We start from the raw sequence: 25,326 nt of genomic DNA, 5'->3' as shown, positions 1-25,326 counted from the left end.
GTTGATCCGAGCCTTTTCTGTTGTTTTCAGAGCGAGGTACGCGGTCCCGTAAGTAATGCGGCTAATAAGCAAAGCTTGCACTATCTGTAGAGTATCGTGCTCTTTAAGGCCTCGACGGCGGTGGGAGATGCGTTGCAGAAGGTGCATCAGTTGCGACAGAGTTTTATGCAGAGGGGAAATTGTGTGCAGTCCAGAGCCGTTTTAAGTGCGAATGCACTTCTTAAGCGAGCCTGAATCGTCCGCCGCCGTAGTCCGCATAGCAACAGCTGCGGGTGCGCGCGCTCCTCGTCTTCCTTAGCAACGGGGGGAGATGGGCGCGTGCTGCCTGGCCGCTGACATGGCACATACCCACGGGGGGGATTGGCCAGGAATCGGGCGTGAGAAGGGCTAATGCACCCGCTTAAAGGAGTACTGACACGAAATTTCAAAGATGGGCGCGCGCTGCCTGGCCGCTGACATGGCACATACCCACGTGGGGGATTGGCCAGGAATCGGGCGTGAGAAGGGCTAATGCACCCGCTTAAAGGAGTACTGACACGAAATTTCAAAGCTGAGATCCGCTCTAGCAATCAAGTACAACGACAACACAAATAGGTGTCTGTGAATAAATGCATCTTTCTTTCTTTGTAGTTCTGTGTGTGTGTGTGATCTCTCTTTCGCGAACATTACCGAACCGCGCAAATTCAACTCGTGCATTCGCACTTTCACATTCTTCCCCTCGGGGAAATGCGGGGAATTTTTTTTGGGTATTGTGAGACCCAACACCCGCAGTTGCGGGACGTTGGGAACTGGCTGCCCTGTAATGGCCAGTGGAGGTTCAGGTATACCTCGAGCAGATTTGTGAGAAGGGTGGGAGTGGAGCGTTAGCAAAACCGATTTTTCGGGTGCGCAGTGGAGGCCTCGTGTGTGGAGGTAGTGAAAGGTAGCAGTAATCGCTTGCTGCAACGCGTCTTGCTGCTCTCCAATGGAGCCAGTAGGCGTCCAGACGGTAAGGTCATCCGCATATAGTGCGTGTTTAATGTGGGGAATTGACTGCAATTTCGGTGGGAGGTCCTTCATGGCGATGTTAAATAACAGTGGCGAGATGACTGACCCTTGTGGAGTACCATTGGCTTGAATCGTGAAAACGGACGATCGAAGATATCCAATGCCAATTGTCGCAGTACGGTCCGTTAAGAAGGCCTTGACATAGTCATACATGCGCTGTCCACATCCGAGAGATGCGAGTCCTGCACGTATTGCCGAATGCGAAACGTTGTTGAATGCACCCTTGATGTCCAAAGTGAGTATGCAGCGCTTGTGGGATGATGTGAGGTGATCAATAATGTCCGACTTAAGTTGGATTAAAATACCTTGCGTGGACAGATGGGGTCGAAAGCCAAACATGGTCATTGGGAAGGGATCGTTATCCTCGATGTGTGCTACCAAGCGGTTATGCACTAAATGTTCGTACAGTGTCCCAGCACACGATGTCAGTGAAATGGGGCGAAGGTTTCCTGGAGTCAATGGTTTCTTAGTCTTTGGGATAAGAGTATTTTCCGCTTGCCGCCAGAGTTGCCCCCTCTTACGCTGCCCGACCTCGACAGCCAAGCCACGATCACCGCACTTCGACACTTCGAGAAGAAAATGCCCAGCTCAGGCAACTGTTGACAGCCCAGGTAGAACACACCGCCAACCTTGAAAAACGTTTACTATTCAGCAAAACCGTATCCCCCCAAACTACCCCTCCACCAGCCGCCCCTTCTTCTGCCAACAAGCTGCAGACATTGGCTTTTGTACTTGCTGCGCAACTTCACTAACCAGTCCACCACCATGCATAAAGCACAACAGTACATTGTACAATGAAATGAACTGTCAGGGCTCTAGGAAAATTGGTGAGCTCCGTGAAAGGCTACGTGTGGGAAAGCTCCATGAATGGGCTTTCTTGCTTCGGGAGACGGACTCTCTCTCGTCTGCCTCAATTTACATCTAAGCTGACCCGTCTATTCGTAATCGACGGTGCAGCTCAATGTCTACTCCTCCGGGAAAGGGGGCCATTGATGTTCTAACTCGGTTTCCTCAAACCCCTATACCTCTAAACTTGTGGTGTACAACCTGGCAGGAGGTTACGGCGGTAAAGGTTCATCTTCCGCGTTTTGCGGTTATCCTGGTGTCGTGTCACGTCCGCCTTTGCAATGATCGTGCTGCACGCGTGCGCGGGCTGGCTTGCCCACCTACAGCGAAGTAACCCGGGCTGCATCATTCTTTTAGCGGGAGACTTCATTGTTCTACACTGTGACTGGGTATACGCTGCCTCAAGTGAGCGTGGTCGAGTGGGTTTGCAGCACATCACCGATGCCTGCGTTAGGCTGCTGAGGATTATTACTAGCGCGACACCCGTTGTACCCACACCCAGATACACCCATACTCTCATGACTTGTGGTGGCTGGGAACACAATCCATCTCTTGGCAACGCGTATCGGACTGCGGGGGCAGCCGTCACCACCCTATTCGCCTCGGGATTATTCAGGAGTCAAGAGGTCGCCGCCATCGCCGTTGCACAGTGGTTAACTGGGATACCTTCCAATGCACCCTCAACGTTTTTCTCTCAACGTCCGTCCCGGACTCAATCGATATGCTTCGCCGTGTTTCACGGAGGCCCCTCAGCACGCGTGAGTGGAGGAGTCGCGCCCTACGCCCGATCTCAGGCTCCTGCAGCTCAGGGACGATCGTAAGCAGGCCTAACTGATTGTCACACGGGACCCTTCGTGGGTACCTGCCACGCTGCAGCATCAGCAACTTATCCTTGCTGCCAGATGGCACGAAAACAGACTGTACAGACGGCACGAAAAACGTCTGGCTTGACTGGTGCGCCGTACACGGTCCGTTTTCTTCAAAAGCGGCTGTCTGGTGCACGTTTCGCGCCAAGGAATCTGGAAGCCGTGCTTCGGATGCCGCAGCCAGCACTTGCATTGCGTCCAACAAGGATCTGGAACAATTTACCCCCCACACTGCCCCGGCCTTTTTTCTGGCGTTGATGGCGTGGTAGTTGCAAAGCCGATTTTGTTCCCCCGGCCCAAAAGTGTGGCCTTACAGCCAACTCGCGAAGCCATTTTGGGAATCCAGTCACCGTTTAGAACGGCTGAATTCTTGACCGAGTTCGCTCAAGCTAAACTACAGACTTCTCCCGGTCTCGACGGCGTTATTTACGAGATGTACAAAATATTTACGACCAAGCACTTACGATGCTTCTGGACTCCGTACATCACGTGTGACTCTCCGGTAAACTCCCTGGATCGTGGGTCAGTGCGGATATTGTCCCCATCCCGAAACCTGGGAAACCACCACATGAACTTCGCAACTTACGACCTATCGCCTTGATATCTACGCTGTGCAAGCTGTAGGAGTGGATGTTTCCGACACGTCTACAATGGTCGTTTGATACTTTTCAATGGTATCACTCGTCGTGAATCGGACTCAGGACTCACCTTGGCAGTGAGATGGCTTCGAATACCTGTCATCTCTGGTTCTGGTGGAAGGCTGTTCTCCGCCTTTAAGGACTGTGCAAGCTATGGACATATGCAAGACATACGACAATCTAAGTCACACTGCCTTCTTAGAGTTACTAAGTTGTCTCTGCCTCCCAGACAAAGCCTCTCCCTTTATCCGGCACTTTGTAAAACGCTACTGTTTTTCTATACGCAACATCGGTGCAAGTTTCGGCTCCTTTACAACAATGCGTTGCCTGCCACAAGGGACTGCTGTCTCCGCTACTTTTATAGGAAAGCTACGCTACGTACCTCAGCAAGCCCTCGCGGGGTGACCCGTTTGGACCTTGAGAGCTAAAGTTTAAACCACACTCCCTTACGCAAGCGCACGGATTTGATCAGCGCCCCACGCCGGGGGGTGATAGGCGAGGATAAAATGGAGAAGTGCGCGGCACCCGTGCCGCCACCTGGCGGAGGAAGGTGAGGACGCTGCAACTGTATTGGTAAGTGCGCGTCGAAGGAACGTGACATACGCGTAGAGCCGTGAAGAACGGTGTAGGTTGAACATCCAGCTGTGGTCGCTCGTACAGCCGCGACGCTTAAACAACGCTGTGAGGCGAAAAAGAGGAGCAGGCTACTGTGGCGTGCAGCTTCACTACCTTCAAGTCTTACGTGTTGGTGTGACCTTCCTTCTTTTTTGTAGCGTAAGCTAAACTGGTCGAGGTTGAGCAGTTTCGCGTGGACCTTGAAGGGCCGGGCTTCGCAAGCGCAGAGAGCATGTATTTGATTAGATTGGAAATTCAATCCAATTGGAGTACGGGTGTAGAGAATTGGGTCTGCAACTTCGACAGTCTGCTCATTGAGACGAGTGACGTCATAGCCACGGCAGACGCACTGGTGCCGCGCGTGCCCAGCTATGCGCCGCCGTCGCGGAGTAGCCAAGTCTGACGCAGCGCCAGAGCCGCTGGATAGCCGTTTCGCGTGGCTCCTTGAGAGCCGTGCTGTGCATGCACGAGGAGCAGTGACTGGACTGGACTCGACTGGACTGAACTGAATTGAATTGGATTGTATTTGATTGGAAATCGTTTTAGCATCAGTAAGCATGATAATAAGCTAATCCTAGACAACCAGGAAACCTAAGAATAACCAGCTGAACCTTAGCTCACGCTACGTATATCCTGGCATAGCCGAGCTAAGCCACTGCTAATTGTTACATCGTCTTGTTGCCGCTAGCCGGGCACCCGGCCACTAATGAAGAGCTGTATTTCCTCATGTACGCGGACGAAATTAATGTATGGACAGTCAATTTGGACCTGCCTAGGCAAGCGGAGTGCCTCCAGCAAGCGTTAACAGAGTGCTATAAATGGTGTATGTTTGCCTTGCCATCTCCCAAGAGAAGACTGCTGCACTTCCCGTCGATAACGGTTGGGGTCGTCGCTCCCTTGCAGCATCGCCGATCGTCCTGTAGCTGAATGGTACTGCCTTTCCCATTTTTGAAAACCTTCGAGTTCTGGGCTTAGAGACATCGGCCTGACCGTCGAGAGCTCACTGGCTACAATCTGCTTTTAAAAGCCAGAAAACTGCTCCCCCTTGTTCGCTGCATCTCTCAGAAGTCTGGCGGGGCCTGCTGGACGATGGCCCGCCTCCTAGTGCGTTCCTACTAAAGCCAAGGCTCGTGTACTAGGCACAGTGTCATCACATATCGCAAGGGGACCGGGATCGGCTTGAGACTAATAATAGGGCGGCCATGTACACAATCGCTGGCCTGCCCCCTTATCGCCAATTCCGCAACTGCAAGCCAAAGCCCAAGTAAACGCGCTCGACGAAATCATTCATCACTGTCATTCCGCCCCCTTGCTGAAGCGTGGAGTAGTGCCAGAGGCGGCAGCTGTCGCCGCGGACTTGGGCCAGCCGCCGGAGACGATGCCAGGCTGGTTCTACCATCAGGTGACAAACAACATGCCTCTGCCAAGGCTCAATGTTCGTGCATGTGGCCTCGATAAGCTCCAAGACACTGTTCTTAGTCTCCCTGAAAGGGCGCCTGCGAAGCAGGCGGTGGTCCAGGCTTGCGCGGACGCCGGGGCATACGGCTGTATCGTCACCACGGCCTGGACGTGTCCGTCTTACCCTGCCGTGAACCAAAGTGGCGTGTACGAAACCCTTTAGGCTTTACCTATCCTGCCAGCAGAATTTGCTACCATTCGGGGCGGTCTGCAGGCGGTTGCATCGACATTGATTAGTGAGGCGAAGCTGGAAACTTTCAAACCTCCACGGCAGCGATTCAAGATTTACGTCGCGTTGGGCTGTTTACAAGCCTGCCTGCATGCATTCACGCGTTTAGGGAACCTAACCAGGCCCTGTGCGCGTGTTGTGGATTCGCCGGGACATGCTGCCTGCCCACACTGTGGCAGATCACGTCTGCCACCGAAGAGACCTCCGCCAGCCACCACCACTTCCAATATTTACCGCAGAACTGTTGGGGGAATACGAGAACCTCCGCCGCACCACGCGTGCTTTACGTCCAACACGTGGACCTGACCTCCCCAGTGGGCGCGCTCGCTGGGAGGAGGTCTTGCTACGGAGGCTTCGAGTTTGGGTGGTGTTATCTCCGGCAGTTACTCACGCTTGGCCTGCCCGATATCATGCCCCATGATTCCTGTGCCAAAAGCTGATGTTGAACACATAGGACTTGCTCTTGTCTTAGTCTTAGAAACGCCCAAATTCAACCCCCCCCCTCCGAAGCAGAGGGCTCCGACCTGGAAGACCCCCAGATCATAAGCGTTGGATATGGGGACCCCAGCCGCGGTGTCTTCTTGGATTTTTGCGTGACACGGGTGCAATGTTTTCTCATTTAAACTTCCTGTTATGCCATAGGGCAATCAATAAATGGGCAACCAGAGCCCAGGCATACAAAAGAAAAGCGTGTGCTTCACAGATTTATTCCTTGTACGTAGAAGTGCAATGTGGGCCGGGTATTTTCTGACCAGCTAATTTTATGTATTAAAGTGCCTTTTTACTTGATTCTTTTAGTACACAAAGTTCGGAAATTTGATAAGAGATTGTGGATGGGACCCCTTTCCTTCTTTAGCAAGAACCCCCTATATAGAATAAATGCTGACCTCAAAGACGTCTCATTTTTATATTCTGCTTATTCAGCGTATATTTCTTTACTAACAAAATGCCTTCGAGTCAAGAATACCCCCAAAAATGTGGAGAAGAAAAGCGTTACACACCTGTATTTGTCGAGGGCGTGATTACTGAAAAACATGAAAAGTTCAATGCCATATTTTGAATTTCTTGAGCAGAATGGCTGGAAGACAAAGCATCAAAATGCCAGAAAGTAAGTACTCTGCGTTTTTTTATGAGTACAACTACGAAAACAATTTCCTAGTGAGTAATACCTACATTGAGTAATACATACATACATACAACCGCGGGACGCTACAAAGATTCAAATTGAGTGAGGTCGGGACATTTACAAGCCACAACATGCCATCGGTATTTATAAAAATTAATACATTGTCGAGTCATCATCAAAAGAGTTAAATTGTATTTCCGTGATAAGAAGTAAGTATAAGTACCCCGCCATGTGCTTCAGCAAGGTGCCTCAGTTTATTTTTCCCGGCGTTTTTATGCTAGCTAGAACTGCTTTTGGAATGTGGGTGCACAAAACTGCGCCTAGTGACCCTTTATACTTTCGTGATTCTCTGTCAACTTCTCATAGAGCGCAGCTCTTAAAGGAACACTGAAGTGATTTGTCAAGCTCCCGTTTTTGCTTGCACTACTTAGAGTGGCTCAAATTAGCGCACTTTTCATCGTTTAACTGGTTGACTAGTCGGTAATTATTTTAGGATGTGCGAAAGAAGAAAAACTACCATGCGCGGTTTGCATCGGCTGCACCAACTAAACGCTGTGACGACGGGAGGAGACGCTGCGTGATTGTACGATGTCCAAGGTTAGCATTCAAACGAAGTTTCGGTTTCGGTCTGTAAAAAAAAATGCTTGACATCAGACGGCATTGTTGGATGGGGATTCTTGATATCTCAGTAATCGTCGTACCATGCTTCTGCCATGATGTCGGCTGTAAAATGCATAAGATAAGCCTCCCAGGACGACTTGGAATCGTAGCAATGTCCAGCCGAAGCCTACGCAGTGGGTGAACGCCCTCCGCGTCCCCGCAGATGCTCAAATGCCATGCGATTTTCCCCCATATTTGGAGCTTCCCTAACTCATGCCTGTATCGTAAAAAGCGTGTTCGCACCAAGCCAAGGGCCGGTGGCCACTGCCCGCAAGTAGTCGGTGCTTGTGGCAACAGCTCGCCAACGTGAAGTCGCTTGCGCATCAGTGTCAGCCTGCGCGCGTTATGTGAAATAGTTTGTGGAGTAGTGAACGTCATGGCCCAAAAAAGAGTGAACTCAGTACAGAAAACATCGGCTGAAAACGAAAAAGTCAACTTACAAAAATAACGTACCCTCGGGGATTTGAACTCGGGGCTTGCAAAAAAATTGCAATTAGTAACTAGCTCTTCAAACCACTCGGCCAAGGGCGAGCGCTGCAAACCTTGGATATATAAGGTATATATGACCAGCTTACACTTTCATTTGTATTTAGCATTTCAAACAGATTAGGAGACTATTCGTGGTGTTGTGCTCGTGCAGTAAGCATCCCCCATGTTTCCACAATATCTCACGTTTAGCAATTGCATTTCTTAGACGTAAAAGCTTTCGCAGATACGTAGTCGTGCTGCTGACCAGTGTGCTTGTTCGCCCAGCGCAAAAAAGTGCTTCCCGCATCCTAGTTTTACGCTGTACGGTAAAAGCATCCGTTGATTTTATTTCCTTAGTACCCATATGGACTTAGTACCTATGTTGACTCTTCCGCCTTCAAGTGGCCTTATATTTTCCTACTAACGTACCAATCAGCGAAGCGTCGCATGTGCGGTTGCGCAGTGCTTGTGTGAAGCGACCTTCAGTTGGAGCTAGATACAGTGTACAAACTAACAACGTGAAGAAAGGCACATTCTTCCATTCACAAACGCGTCCTGGCTTTGTTTGAATTAAGCGAAAGAATTGCTACGACCCGTGGGCGGTCGCAGGACGAAACGCTGGGCCGACTGACTCTGTCAAAAGGTCGGTGAGCCGTGCAGTAGCATTGTCGAGCCAAGCCATTTTTTCCTGACGTCAAACGAAAACGCCCCAGAAAATGGGCGAGGGGGCAAGAAGGAGAACACCATTTTCGAATTGTCTTGTCTACTAAACAAATTCGCGTAAACGCGCTCAGAGTGGTCGAAACAGGGCCTAGGGACTCCGGACTACAATTTGCGCTCGTAAGACGGCTATGTTTACGAATCACTTGTGTCCCTTTAAGCGCGCGCTCCTGCGGTTCCATAGCATCTCTCACCGTCTGGGGAGTTCTGTACGAGAGAACAAGGACGATACCCCCATTGACTGAGTAGAAAAGTTGAGGGGCAGAGTATGCTGTTCGCGCTGCGCTCACTTTTCGCTTTCGGGAACTTCGTATTAGCCATCTAATGTTAACATCTAGGATATTTTCCTTCAAGTATTTCAATAGACAAGATGTGTTAACCGGTGGAGCGTTGAGGAACGGGCATCGCCTAGCCAGGGGTAGACCAAGCTTCAACCACGCGTGCAGGAAGATATTAGAACTACTAAATGCGATGTGTAATAGAAAATATTTTATTAGTGGGTGTTCTCACGGGATATAAGACAAGGTTGTTCTGCGACGCTTTTGGCTTGACAAAAATGTCTTATATACCCTGTTGTGCATTAAAAACATACCTGAAGCAATTTTTCGTCAACGAAAATGCTTACCTAAAAATATTTCCCAAGCAGGCACGCACCGCATGCAGTTTAGAATATTAGCATAAAATGCGAAACTTTTACATCAATAATGCACAACTATTGCTGCTATAGTGCCAGATTTGCTTGCTGTGGGCAATATGCATACTTTCAAATGCGATCACATATTCATTTATTATTTTGAAGCAAAAGTCGCATCAAAAAATGCAAGCTTTACACATTTTCACAAATTGCCCAAGTGTTGGGCTCTGTTTCTGTGCTTGTAGACACGCCAGGAAGTTCAGTTGTTTTAATAGTATTTCTCAGTACTTTGCCATTTTTATGTTTGAATTTTTTACCTAGAGAAATTGGTTGATTATAAAAAATGTGCTGCATTGCTGGTGAGTCATAATTTTTTTTTAATTTGAACACGAATGAAAGATGTGCCATATTCAATTTTTTTCGAACCATTACAAATTCAAACCAATGTTGTTCGTTACAGAGGCTTGAAAACAAGTTGCACTATTCTCAACGTTTTTTAACTTTATCTCAATAAATATGACCTTGTACCTGTATTGATGGGATATGATACAGTGGTCTAAACCTAACTTCTGACAAAAACATACGGCGAGAACTGGTGGGTGCAGATCAAAACTTGTGAAAGGGAAATCGAGGTAGCCGTCATTTCTTTAATTTAACGGTGCGTAAAGTACGCAGCATTTTAATGGACTAGATTGAGGGAAAATCCCCAAGGCAGAGTAAGTTTCCGCGGAGGAAAGTTTGACATCAACGTCAATGCAGCCGTACGGCTACAAAAGAAAGGCATACAGCTTTCTCAGAAACTTCGCAGTTGTATAAAAATTCGTCCTGGTCAGGATTAGAACCTGCGACCTTCTCTTAACCTGAGCAGTCGCTCTACCAACTGAGCTGACAGGTACTAATGTGGTCGATTAACACCTGCTCATTACTTTGAGTTGTGCATCAATTCGCTCTCCCGAAAAAAACGGCTAGCCTCCTGGTTAGCTCACTTGGTAAGTGACTGCCCAATTTAGGATGCGTTTCGGGGTTCAAACCCTGGCTGGGCAAGCACGAATTTTTCACAACTGTAAGGTTTGTAAGAAAGCTGTATAGATTCCTTTTGTAGTCGTACGGTTACATTGAGGAACACGCGGAGGAATAAACTTTCCTATGAAGCAGTTCACCTTGGGGACGAGTCCTTATTCCAAGACCCCTTGAGACCGTCCGGCTTCTTGAGCCCACTTCACCAGCCAAAACTGGTCATCATGGTTCGAGCTTAACATTGCTCTCTCCCAGTGCTCAGAGGAGGGGAATGACAGAGGGGTAGGTTGGGGTTCTTATCGCAGCCCACACAATATCGTAAAGCGTACCCGGAGCCTCACAGAAGTGGAATTCCGAGAAGAGGGTGGAGGCCAGTATGTGGGCTCCATTTGTGTGGGGAAAGGCATTGATTTGGATGCCTCGAAGGTGGTGTTCTTGTTCTTTTGGGAGGTTTTGGTGTGGAGGAGGGTAGATTGTTCGCTGCAGGCGGTAGTGCTGCGTGATTTCTGTGTAGGACAAGAGGGGACAGACTCGCCACTGCTCGCCGAACTCCTGACTAGCCCGGTGTGTCAAATCTCGGGCATGCTTGTGGGCAGCTTCGTTTCCCGGCACGTCGGCATGGGCGGGAGCCCAAATAATCTTTACACGGCGTTGTGGAGGATGCTGCAGTAGAATTTGTGTGGTGAAGGGTGAGACGAAACCGCTCGAGAATGTTCTGCATGCTGGTTGGCAGTCCGTTATAATGACCTCCGCAGGGGTTTGAGCAATTGCTAGGGCTATGGCCACTTCTTTTGCCTGTAGTGCACAGGTTGTAGGAATTGATGCACTTGGGAGGAGGGCTTCAGTTGTAGTCACAACCGCGGTCATACCTCTTCTCAAGGGATAGGAAGCTGCGTCCGTGTATACTGTGCCGGAGTTTTGGCCGTACTGTTTGAAGATTGCTCTCGCTCTAGCGTCTGCGATACTGTTGGTGTGTTGGATGCATGTTCCTCGGCAGTGGGGCCACATCAATAAATTTGCGAATCTCATGCGGAAGCTGAGTCGCATTGGCCTGGGGGTGTTGAAGCGGTGAACGAAGGCACAGCTGGTTCAGAATTGCTCTTCCAGTAGAGGTGGAGCTCACACGTAATAATTTGTTCATATGATGAGCTTCGAGGAGTTTATCCAAGGTATCATAAACTGCCAAGTGTAATAGCTTCTTTGTAGAGGTGCGGACAGGTAGTCCTAACGCCAGCTTGTATGCCTTGCGCCTAATAGTTTCTACCCTGTCCTTTTCAGCCTTCGAAAGGACAGCGTAGGGGATAGCGTAATTACCCCTACAGATGACAAAGGCTTGGGCTAGCCCTAGCACATCCGCTCCTCGCATACCTGTCGTTTTTGTGCTGACCCTGCGGATCATGTGGGAGACTTGCTCATAAGTCGGTTCAGCAGTTTGGTATGTGAGCAATCCGGTTGTAGAAGCGAGCATAAGATTCTAACCTGCTGAGTTGGAACATTAGTTTGGCCATCCACTTCTAGGGAGATGGTTGGCAACTCAGGAGGAAGGTTTTTACGAGGTGAGACGATAAGCAGCTCAGATGTTTGGGGCGCGCACGCTAGGTCACATTGTCGTGTGTATTCACAGACAATGTCGGCTGCCCGTTGTAGGTTGGTCTCTATTTCCCCCCTTTACCCATGAGTGGCCCATTTGGTGATGTGTTCCACATATAAGCGTTGGCGTATGCCTGGTATGCCATCCAGGAGCAGAGGGACACCTACGAGGGCTATATTAAACAGCAAGAGCGAAAGTACCGCACCCTGGGGTGTGCCTTTGTTGCTGAGAGAAACTGTACTGGAATTAAATCTGCCACCTTTAGAATGGCTTTTCGGCCATCGAGGAAGTCTTGAATGTATTCGTTGGTGCGTTCCCCACAGTTAAGGCTATTCAGTTGTTTAAGTATGGCCGTATGACTGATATTGTCAAACGCATCTTTTAAATCCTAGGCTACGATGGCTTTCAGGTTATTCTTAGAGCATTTCAGCGTAACCTCTTCCTTCAGTTGAAGAAGGATGTCCTGCGTGAAGAGGTGATCGCGAAATCCACACATGGTATTTGGGAATATGTTATTTCGTTCGAGGTACTGCTGCAGCCTTTTGTGGATGATGCGCTCTAGAATTCCCAAACAAGAGGTTAGTGCTATAGGGCGAAGGTTCTCGGTGCTCTGCAGTCTTCAAGGCTTCGGAATAAGGCGCACCTCTGCCGCCTTTCATTCTTCTGGAAGTTGTCCCGACCTCCTTACCGTGTTCAGGTGGGCGGTGAGCTCAATAATGGAATCATCATCGAAGTTCGCTAGGAGCTTGTTGGTTATGCCGTCCACCCCTGGGGCTGTGTGGCGTCTGGTGGTCTGCAGTGCCGCTTTTACTTGATAGATGTAAATGTCTTCATCCAGTTTCAGATTTGGCTGTCCCGAGTATGGTGGTAATGGCGTTTTCGGATGGATGGGGAGGTACTTGTCCAGGAGGGACCTGATGAAGGCACTGGAATCTTCTAGGTGCGACTGAATTATTTTTTGCATGGTTCGGTTTGATTCGGTCTTGCTTTTTTAAGGCTCCATAAGATATCTGAGGAGTCTCCAGGTCTTTGATGTACTTAGTTGGCTCCGGAGACTGTCGCAAAGGGACAGCCAGCTTTGTTTGTCTAGGTGAGCTGCATAACCGGCTGCTTCTTATGTTAGAAGGGCTATCCTCCTTTTCAAACAACAATTTAAGGGCTGTCGTTTCTAGCGTTTCCTGAGGCTTCTTCTCTCTTTCCATAAGTGGACGAGGTGAGGGTCTACACCGGGGGGTTGTAGTGGTTGTCTTAATTTTTCTTGGGAAACAATTCATATCCTTGCGGAGTTGGATCGTCCATTCCTGTATAGTGAGCAGTGGTGTGATTGCAATGTAGAGTCAGGCTTGCTCCCTTCGCTCACGATATTTAGGCCCGTCCGTGGGGGTCGCCCTGCCCAGAGGGTAGCATAACCTACTCCAAGTATTGTCGTGGTTAGGACCGAATGGTCACTTCTCAGGATTTCCCCCGTTTGAGACCACATAGCCGTGACGTTCCCCGTAGTGATGGAGAGGTCAGGGATGTATCTTTGGAGATGCTGTTACCCATGCGCATGGGAGTATGCGGGTCCGACAGCAGGATGAAGTTTTCCTCTTCAAGGATAGAATGCAAAGCGGGTGCTCTCTTGTTGGTGTAGCTGTATTCCCATAAAGGTTGTGCCGCGTTAAAATCTCCCGCAATGAGGAGCGGATTAGACAGTGCAATGTGGTTTGCTTGCTTGATCACGAAGAGAGGTTTGAGTCTTGGCCTCTTGACAGGCATTGAGGCAGAGTAAAGACTCTGCGCCACTTTAACTTTCTTTGGGACAATTTCCGTTAGTATTGCAATTTTTTCCGACTGCTGGAGCGCATGCTGTATAGCTGTGATTCGTTTGCTTAGTAGCGTGGGGAGATAACTTGCGGGTCCGTGTTTATATGAGATAAAGCCGGGAAGTTTTGCCGGGGAGAATTATCTTGAAGAGTAATGATATCTGGTGACTCCTGAGCCGAGGCGATGTACTGAGCCAATGAGCTGGCGTTGTTCTTGTATCCCCCACAGTTCCACTGCCACATGAAATTGCTGCGTTGAGGCAGATGTAAAACGTTCCTTCGCAAAAACGTACTCGACGTAGGGGCCCCGCACGGGGCGCCTTGAGTTATACTTGTGACATTATTTGGGAAAACACGGACCCCGAGCCCCCAAACAACAAGTTGTAACCTACCGTGACGATATGTTTTAAGGTGAAGGGTGGAAACCACAAACGGTGGCCGTCGGGGCAGTGGTCATGCTCCGGCGGATGGGGTCCGTGTCTGTTTACCAGGCAATGAGCTGCCGGACTTCTATAGCTAATAGGTTAATGCTCGAGAAAAAAGTACCTCCTGTTCCCTGCTTTATACTATAGCGTATGTTATATTCTAACGTCCCCCGACCAAACGACCGAGCCCTGAAGTGGGCTCGCAGCGAAGTAGTTGCTTTTCGACTACTTTGTGCCCAGTTGTTTACAATACCTCACAACTTCCCTCGTTTTCTGCTAATACAGTCTGCTGAGAAAGATGCCCCCATAATCACCAGTAAATCAGTCTTTTTGGTAGCCAAGTTCCTAGAGAGTGCAGTTGGCATAAACTACAAGGCGAAGAAGCTAAGATCAGGTGACATCAGCCGTGTTTGCTTACGATGGCGACCCAATACAGCAGTGCTGACTTGGTCTAGGGCCCTGCTGTGCTGCCATAGGCTGCCCAACATGTCGTCACACTGCCTCTGGCTGTAGCAACAGTGGCAAAAAACACTTCTGAAAATGGTGCGGCCACTCCAGGGTCAGTTGCACCCACCCCTGGTGTTCCTTTGGGGCTGGGAAACATGGACACGGGGAGGCCGGCTCCACCTTCAACGGTTGCTGTGCTGCATTCTGCGTCACCTGCGCGCGTGGCTAACCAAGGCACCAACCCTCTCGAAACCCGCCCGAAGTGCCTGACCGATCATCTGCTCATGGGGCACCCAATGAGGAAATGGACATAACACCGTTGCCGGTAGCGCCACAGCTGCCGAGGGAGTGGCGACCCTCAGTCGAGCTTAGAAAACAAATAACAAGAGTGACTGGTTCAAACCGCAACAATAAACCCAACAGAAACAGACAAGTATCGCAATCTTCCCTCAAGCAATATCTATGATGCAAAGGATCGTGAAATGAAATTGTCGGGGCCTGTTCAAAAATTTTGACGACATTTTTGAACTACTGTGAAAACTCAAACCAAATAGATTGTGTCCTCAAGAAACAAATCTTAATGCAAAACAAACACACTTTCTGACACAGCATACAGTCTTTAGGTAGGATAGCGATGGCTTCACTCACCCTTTTGGAGGTGTTGCCCTAGTTGTTGTAAAGTGAATAACTTGTGACCAATTAAGCCTGCAAACTAACCTTGAAGCAGTTGCTATGAAGGCGGTTGTCTTTGATAGGATAATAACTGTTAGGTCGTTATATATACACCCCCAGATTACCATAATAAGAATAATGAATTTGAAACTTTATTTCGCCAACTCCCGCAACCTTTTATACTGATTTGTGATTTTAATGCCCACCATCAACTCTGCTGCTTGGTACATACCAATATACGAGGAAAACTGTTCAAAATTCTTACTGTTCTCTGGCAACTGCCTATTTAACAAAAACCACCAAACTTATTACTACACAATGCGCAAAACGTACTCCGCGACCAATCTAGCTATAGGCTCCCCTACTCTCTTTTCATTAGTAGAGGGAAGCGTAACTTTGAATCCTTGCGTTAGTGAGCCTTTTCCTGCTGCAATAACCGCAATGAATACCTCCAGAAGTTCGACACATGCATACCATTTCGTGAAGAGGAAGCCAAGTGAAAAAAATTCAGTGAAGTTCCTCAACTGTTGTTTGCCTGAATAGAAACGTTTGATATTAATCAAGCGAAAGATATAATTACGGCACACATAGTAGCCTCCTGAAGTTTCCGTATATACGGAGTTATGGGAGTACAGCGCACTTTCCTAGAATGACACAAAGCCGCCAGAAAGCTAGGAATATTTTTGAAGAATTCCTGAAAACAAAATACTCCATTCCTCTGGAAACATTTGGCACCGATTTTTTGTCATTCAGTCCACTAGAACCGCTAAATCGTTGTCTGTTTATACGGAGTATACCCAAAACATGCGGAGCGAGATTTTGCTTAATATTGAAGATAAAAACATGAGATATGTGCAAAACCTTGTTTTTGTGCGAACTCTTACGAATTCCTTCTTTATAAAAATAATATCTACTTTAGTTGATTGCGCGGGCGTTATACTCCATGTGAACTCCGTATTCCCATAATACCGGTTGTACAGAACGTTTCAGCAGGGTAGAGGCCGCACATCAATGAAATCCCCAACTTCTGGAAGAAACAACCCCAAACAGAGGGCTTGGTGGAACGAGACGTGGAAGATAGCTCGCAAAGAACACAATAAATCCCGGGTAGCCCTCAGAAGGTATTCAACAACTGAAAATCTCGTTGCCTTGGAGCGTGCAAAGGCAAATCAAGCTAACACCCTTGGCCCACACATCGAAAGTTTCTCCCGTTCTGCACACAACACTCCAAAATTCCTGGAACACGAATCCTTTATGGAACATCTGCCTCTGCGGAAAAAGAAAGCGGATCGCATGGCCTGCAATTGCTCGCTTACCAAGCTTTAGTTTGCTGTAGAACATTCAACCTTTGGAAAAACTGCTTTTGGGGCCGACAAAATCACTTATGAAATGTTAAAACATGTTCATAAAGACAATCATGAAGCAATACTTTTGTTAATGAACAAAATATTTCCGCGAACCATACATTGGGTTTGTTTATTTGTATTTTGCTTTTACCGCCCGGCTGCGCCGGTCTGTGTTATCTCTGCGCCAAGGGAAGCGCGTGTTCCATTCTTTCTTTCTGTGCCGCATGTGTTATCTGTTGTGATAGGGAAAGCATTCCGATCTAACTTTAACAGCCCAGAATAATCTTCTTGAATCTACTATGTTCTCGATGTGAATCGACGTTTCGAGAACCACGCGCGCCGAAAGATAAAAAGCCTGCAGTGCGGATGCCGGGCATTCGAGTCTGCGACGTTCGCCGACGCGAGTCACTTTGTTGACCGCTGCTTCGCCGCCTCTGTATTCTTTTGAGTTGTTCAGGGAGCACAAGTTCGCTCCAATAAACGTGTTTCTCATTCAAGACAACTGCATCGTCCTTGTCTTCGTGACATCTGGTAAAGGTGCTGGGTACGCACCCTTCATGCCCACTACAACCTCGGGAAGCCGTCAAGCCAGTCCAACAAGAGCCAGCCTGCGCCTGCAAGATTTACCACCCGAGTCCGGTCTACTACAGGAGAACACGAAGAAGAAAGACGTCGCAACCAGCAACATGCTCAACCAAGCCAATCCTCCTGTCGTTCTGCAGCAGCCACGGGAACTGCCATCATTCGGAGGAGCCGCCGCAGAAGACCCAGAAGAATGGCTGGAGAAACTGGAGCGCGTCCGGAAATTCAACAGGTGGGACGACGCAGAAACGTTCCGGCACGTTTTCTTTTACTTGTAAGATTCGGCTCGCACTTGGTTCGAGAACCACGAGAGCTCCTTGACAAACTGATCCCAGTTCAAAAGCGAGTTCACTAAGACCTTCACTACTGTGGTCAGAAAAGAACGCGCAGCGCTTTTACTTGAAACTCGAAAGCAGCAGCCCAACGAAGGGGTAGTGATCGTTGTTGAGGAGATGAAGAGCTTGTTTCGACGTGCGGATGTGGAGATGACAGAAGAAAAGAAACTAAGGTTTCTCATGCGAGGGGTAAAGCAGGAGCCTTTTGCTTGCCTTGTCCGCAATCCTCCCAAGACGGTGGCCGAATTTTTGTCTGAGGCGGCCGCGATGGAGAAGACGCTGGAAGTTCGAACGAGGCAGTACGATCGCGTGGTCAACGTGCTGGTTTCCGAGACGATCGGTGCCGGGGCTACAAGCTCCGACACACTGCGTGAGACCATCCGAACAGTGGTCAGGGAGGAGCTTCGGAAGCTTTTTCCGACGACAACGCAACCTCAAGTGGCTTCCCTGACTGACGTCATCCACGAAGAGGTCCAACACGCTTTGGGCACTTCTATGCCATCCGAGGCATCCCGCGAGCCACAGGCGATGACCTACTCCACGGCTGTTCGTCGACCCCGCCCTGCTCCAACCCGTCTACAAGAAGCTCCACCGTACCGCCGTCCACTCTCGCCGCCATCCCCACTGTCGCCGCCATCGACCGTACCGCCGTACACAGCCCAAACCCAGACGCCGAGGAAGACTGACGTTTGGCGAACGCCAGATCATAGTCCCCTGTGCTATCATTGCGGAGAGGCCGATCACATCTATCGTCGCTGCCAGTACAGGAGACTCGGACTGCGTGGTTTCTCCGTCGACGCCCCACGCCAACGACCCGGCCAGCGCCCTACCGAGATCGACGAATACGTGTCCAACACCAACCGAGGACCAGCCCGCTCACACCGATCGCCGTCGCCCTACCCATAGCAGTCGCCTAACCGACGTAGCAATGCTGATTTCGCCCGTGGAAGGTCCCCCAGCCCACGGGGGGAACTAAATGCAGCAACTTCTGGAGGTGAAGTTGCTCTACGGCGAAAAACTGGAAACCCTCCAACGACGCAAGGACGCGATGAAGACAGTGATTAACGACATGCCCTCATCCCGACGACCCGACCTAACCCTGACGAGACTCCCGAACACGACGACAGCTACACGGCGCGACGCGTACCCGACCTGACCGAGACGTCCGTTGAGAAGACGACGATAACGACGATGCACAGTTCCCGACCGTCAACACGTACAAGGAGAGATACGACGCCCCGACGAACCCGGAACTCGAGGAAGACTGCATCTGACGTCAAGGTGTCGATCGACGGCTTTGACGTAGTCGCCCTCGTAGACACGGGAGCTGCTATTCGGTAATGAACGGACCATTTGCGTCTAAAATGAAGAACGTTATGACCAGATGGGACGGTCCGCACATGCGCACAGCAGGAGGCCACCTCATGACGCCAAGTGGAACGTGCACATCGCGCGTGACCATAGACGGCACCACGTACCCTGCGGCGTTCGTCGTTCTGCCTAACTGCTCCCGCGACGTAATTCTTGGAATGGACTTTTTGATGGACAACGGTGCAATAATCGATCTGCAGACTAAGTCAATAACTTTTTCCCCCTATCCCTCCATGACGCCGGAACCGAACCCCGAACGACGTGCTGCTGTAAGGATTGCCGATGATCATGTCACACTGCCACCCCGCGCAAGCTTGATGGTCGCAGTCTACTGTGAAGATGCTGCTCCTGACGTCGACGCTATCGTAGAGACTGATCAAAGGGTGCTTCTCGACCTTGGTGTGTCTATCGCAAGAGGCATTGCGCGCTTCAAGGAACACCAATCCCACATTTTGGTTTCTAATTTCACCGAGGAGTACCAGCATTTAAACAAGGGCGCGGCAATTGCCTTCCTCGAGGAAACGCAAGAAGCAAGTGACGTGATCGCGGTCGCCGAATTTGAACGCACACCCGTAGAAACCTTCAAGCTCCATAGTGAAAATTTAAAGCGCAACAAATTTAGACTCAAGACGAATGACACAGGGACAAGCGCTTGTCCCTGTCCCTGTCCCTGCGCTTGTCCCTGTGTCATTCGTCTTGTGTCTAATTTTGTTGCGCTTTAAATTTTCACTATGGAGTACCAACTAGCTCGAACCCTCACGTTGTTAAGTTATACTTCAAGCTCCCGCAGCCCTTCGACATGAATCCGGCGCTACCGCAAGAACAACGGAACAAATTATTGGCTTTGCTGCGTCGCTATAGCGAATGTTTTTCGTCGAGCGCAAAACTACGCCAGACCCCTCTAGCGAAGCAGCGAATAATAACCGAAGATGGAGCCCGACCTACCCGACACTCACCGTACCGCGTCTCTTCACACGAACTGGAAGCCATCCGGTCTCAAGTCGACGACATGCTCAGCGACGACATTATACCTCCATTTAAAAGCCCCAGGGCTGCGCCCGTTGTACTCGTAAAGAAAAAAGACGGCACATTAAGGTTTTGCGTTGACTACCGGCGACTGAACAAAATCACGAAAAAGGACATGTACCCCCTCCTCCGAATCGACGACGCCCTCGACAACCTCTGCTACGCGAAGTACTTCTCATCGATGGACCTGAAGACCGGCTACTGAAAATTTGAAGTGGACGAGAGAGACCGAGAGAAGACTGCATTTAGAACCCCTGACGGCCTATACGAGTTCAAGGTGATGCCGTTTGGGCTGTGCACAGCACCAGCGACGTTTCAAATAGTCATGGACACTGTGCTAGCTGGCCTTAAGTGGCACACCTGCCTCGTATACCTCGACGACGTAGTGGTATTCGCCCGGACTTTCGACGAAAACATTGCAAGGTTGGAGTCTGTACTCGAGGCCATTCGTACGTCGGGGTTGACGCTGAAGCCCGAAAAGTGCCGTTTCGCATACGGGGAACTCAAGTTCTAGGGCCACGTCGTCAACGCCGCGGGAGTCCTACCTGTCCCGGCAAAAACTTCAGCCATTGCGAACTTCCCAAGGCCGAAAGACAGGAAGGGCGTGCGAAGATTTTTCGGGCTGAGCGCATACTACCGGCGCTTCGTCGCAAACTTCGCACGCATTGCAGAGCCACTCACGCGCTTGACGAAAGATAGCACCCCTTTCAACTGGGAAACCGACCAAGAAAAACATTCCGCAAGCTGCAAAAACGCCTGCAAAGCCCGCCCGTAGTCGCTCATTTCGACGAAAATGCCGAAACGGAAATTCGCACGGACGCCAGTGATATAGGCTTGGGTGCCGCCCTTGTCCAAAAGCAAAGCGACTGCGAAAGGGTAATCGCCTATAGCAGCCGTGGTCTGTCCAAAGAGGAGAAAACCTATTCTGCCTCTGTGCAAGAGTACCTGGATATTATATGGGCGATTTGAAAATTTCGCCCATACGTGTATGAAAGGCCATTCAAGGTTGTAACAGACCACCATGCGCTGTGTTGGCTCGCCAATTTGAAGGACCCCTCTGGCCGTCTTGGGCAGTGGAGCTCGCGCCTGCAGGAGTTCGACGTTACAGTCGTTTATAAATCCGGCAGGAAACACTCCGACGCCGACTGCCTGTCCCGCGCCCCCGTCGACCCACCACCACAAGACTCTGATGAAGACAGCGCGTTCTTCGGGATCGTGACGGAGAGCGACCTAGCCGCCCAGCAGCGTGCCGACCCCACTTACGCGTCATAATCGAGTACCTCGAGGGATGCAACGTTGCCGTTCCTAGGACCTTCAAACGCAGCTTACCAGCATTCAGCCTGAGAAACTCCGTCCTCGTGAAGAAGAATTTCAGCCCCGGAACAAGAGCGAATTACCTTCTCGTCATCCCCGCGGACCTTCGTGACGAAATTTTGGAAGCGTGCCACGACGACCCGTCTTCCGGACATCTGGGCACAGCCCGCACTATTGGAAAAATCAAGGCGAGGTACTACTGGCCCGGCCTTACCTCTGACGTCACCCACTACGTCCGGAGCTGCCGTGACTGCCAGCGACAAAAAACGCCGCCGACAAGATCCGCCGGACTTCTGCAACCGATCGCCGTCCCATCGAGACCATTTCAACAGATTGGAATGGACCTTTTAGGCCCGTTCCCTACGTCACGATCACAGAACAAGTAGATTGTCGTAGCGACAGACTACATGACGCGCTAAGCAGAGACCGCCGCTCTTCCGAGGGGGACTGCACAAGAAGTAGCGAGGTACTTTGTAAGCCAAGTTGTGCTGCGACATGGAGGCCTGGAAGTCCTAATCACAGACCGCGGAACGGCATTTACTGCGGAGCTGATGCAAGGAGTATTACGCTACAGCAACACGGATCACCGAAGAACGACGGCGTACCACCCCCAAACGAACGGACTAACAGAACGTCTGAACAAGACAATCGCAGATATGCTGTCAATGTACGTTGACGTTGAACATAAGACTTGGGACGAAGTGCTACTGTATGTCACGTTTGCGTACAACACGGCTATCCAGGAGACGACGCAGCTGACGCCGTTCGAACTGGTCTACGGTAGAAGGCCGACTACGATGCTCGACGCCATGCTTCTGCACGTAGAAGACGACGACCGCAACGCCGACGTCCACGGATATCTTCAACGTGCGGAGGAGGCCAGCCAGCTCGCTCGAGTTCGTATAACGGACCAGCAGCTGGTGGACGCGGGCCGCTACAACCTCCGACGCCGAGTACCAACCAGGGGATCGTGTGTGGGTTTCGACTCCCATCCGACGACGCGGACTGAGTGAGAAGCTCCTGCGACGGTATTTCGGACCCTACCAGATTCTACGACGTGTTGGCCAACTTACCTACGATGTAATCCCTGATGATGACTCCGGCACATCACGACAACGCACGCGGCCTGAAGTCGTCCACGTGGTTCGCTTAAAACCTTTCTACGGACGATGACGAACTTTTATTTTCATTTGTTCGGACTGTCGCTTATGTTAGCATCGGGTCGATGCACTCTTAGAGGGGGGGGGGTAATGCCGCGAACCATACATTGGGTTTGTTTATTTGTGTTTTGCTTTTACCACCCGGCTGCGCCCGTCTGTGTTATCTCTGCGCCAAGGGAAGCGCGTGTTCCATTCTTTCTTTCTGTGCCGCATGTGTTATCTGTTGTGATAGGGAAAGCATTCCGATCTAACGTGGACAGCCCAGAATAATCTTCTTGGATCTACTATGTTCTCGATGTGAATCGACGTTTCGAGAACCACGCGCGCCGAAAGATAAAAATTTACCTGCAGTGCGGACGCCGGGCATTCGATTCTGCGACGCTCGCCGACGGAAGTCACTTTGTTGACCGCTGCTTCGCCGCCTCCGCATTCTTTTGAGTTGTTCGGGGAGCACAAGTTCGCTCCAATAAACGTGTTTCTCATTCAAGACAACTGCATCGTCCTTGTCTTCGTGACAATATGACAAGCAGGAGGGCGGATTGCTAAATCTTTGAAAGGGTACATTGTAGCCCCAATAGTAAAAAGAGGGAAGGACACATGACTATCTGCTAGCTTTAGGGCATTTGTATGACAAGCTGTTTATGAAAGCTTGTGGAGGAAATGACAAACAGGCGCCTTGTTTATTTTTTAGAGCATAACGGGATTTAAAGACAAGCTCAGACGAGTTTCGGCTCGGGAATGTGTAAAACTGGTGCTCTTGTTGCCTTTCAGGCACATGCACGTGACGCCTTCGTGCATAAACAACAGTGTATGACCATATTGTTTTATCTAGAAAAGGTCTCCAGTAGTACGTGGCGTTACAGCATTCTACTCGAATTTTGTTCATGCGCAGTCTGTGACAATAGGCTAAATGTCATAGAAGACTATATGACCCACAGGACATTCCAAGTGGGAAATGGCCACGTCTTATCACGCTGGTTTATCCAAGAAAATGGCGTACCTCGGAGAGGTGTCTTGAGTTGTTCACTTTTGAGCACTCAAATCAATGCTTTAAAGAGCATTTTATACAGCATTTTAAAGAGCAGCGATGGCGTAGAGTTAGAGCATTCGCCTCGCGTGCAGAAGGACCGTGGCTCGAATCTCGGTGCAGGACAATTCCGACAGGATTAAAAAAATCCCAGTATTGATCGAATTGCACAAAGGGGCTTGGGGTGCGGCCTGACCCCGGCGACCATTGCCGGCAACCATTGCCAGAGCAGGATTGGCCACCCTGGTGTCGTAACGGCCACAAAATCCGATGAATACGCCAATTAACCCTCGGCCCTGAGTCCCCAGCGGCTGCGGAGCAACTGACCACGGCGGCAGTCAGACCTGTGACGCAGCATAAGGTGCTAAGAATCCCTGGATCCGGACAGGCCACCAATGAAATCTGAACCTGGCAACGTTTAACGCGCGAACCTTATCTAGCGAAGCGAGTGTAGAGGTGTTGTTCGAAGAATTAGAGGGCATCAAATGGGATGTAATAAGACTTAGCGAGGTTAGGAGGGCAGGCGACGCCTTTACGGTGCCGAAAAATGGGCACGTCCTATGTTACCGTGGTCTAGAGGACAGAAGAGAACTGGGAGTGGGATTTATAGTCAATAAACGCATAGCTGGCAACATAGACGAATACTATAGCATTAACAAAAGGGCAGCAGGTCTTGCAATTAGGCTCAATAACAGGTACAAGCTCAAGGTGGTGCAGGGCTATGCGCCCACATCCAGCTACGACGACCAAGCAGTGGAACGCCTCTATGAAGATGTGTAATCTACAATGGTTAAAGTAAAAACACCGCATACCGTAGTTACGGGAGACTTCACTGCCTAAGTAGGCAAGAATCAGGCTGGAGACAAGGCAGTTGGGAACTATGGTCTGGGCTGTAGAAATAGCAGGGGGGACCTAGTAGTTGAGCTTGCAGAACGAAATAACCTACGCATAATGAATACTTTCTTCTGTAAACATGAGAGTCGAAAGTGGACCTGGAGGAGCCCCAATGGGGAGCATAAGAATGAAATAGACCTCATATTATGCGATAATCCTGGCGTCGTGCACAATGTGGAAGTGCTCGGAAGGCTAAGGTGTAGTGACCACCGTATGGTAAGATGTCGAATTTGGCTAGATTTGAGGAAGTACCGCAACAAGCTAGTACGAAAGAAGCCAATAAATGAGCTAACAGTAAGACTTAAAGCAGAGGAATTCAGGATCGCTCTGCAGAACCGATATTCAGCTGTTAACAATGAAGCCGAGCTTACGACGCAGGAAGCCAGCGAACACCTTGCACTCAGTATCACAGAGTGTGCAGTAGACGTCGGGGGCACTATGGCTAGACAGGATACTGGTAAACTTTCACAGGAGATGAAAGATCTAATTAGAAAACGGCAAACCATGACAATCTCTACCGCAGCTGACAGAATAGAACTAGCGGAGCCTTCGAAGTTAATAAATAAGCGTAAGACAGCTGACATACGGAAGTATAATATGGAGAGGATCGAATACGCTCCAAAGAACGGAGTTATCCTGAAAGCAGTGAAGAGGCGTCTTGGCGCGAGAAAAATAAGATGTATGCACTTAAAGATAAGCAAGGAAATGTCATCACAAATAGGGATAAAATAGTCACAGTGCTCGAGGAGTTCTATAGGGACCTGTACAGTAGCCGGGACATCCAGGGTCATGCCGAACGAGACAGTAGTTCAGAGGAGATAGACATCCCACCAGTAACGACCGAAGAAGTAAGGAAGGCTTTAAAAGAAATGATAGGGGGCAAATCACTTGGTGAGGATCAGATAACAGCAGACCTCTTGAAGGATGGCGGAGAAATTGTACTTGAAAAACTCGCAAACCTGTGTACGCAATGCCTAATGACCGCAAGTGTACCGGAATCTTGGAAG

This window comes from Haemaphysalis longicornis, unplaced genomic scaffold (assembly GCF_048455015.1).
Source record: "Haemaphysalis longicornis isolate Haplotype H1 unplaced genomic scaffold, Haemaphysalis longicornis Haplotype H1 scaffold_13, whole genome shotgun sequence".
In the NCBI taxonomy this organism is placed as follows: Eukaryota; Metazoa; Arthropoda; class Arachnida; order Ixodida; family Ixodidae; genus Haemaphysalis; species Haemaphysalis longicornis.
Note: the sequence above shows the minus strand (reverse complement) of the source record.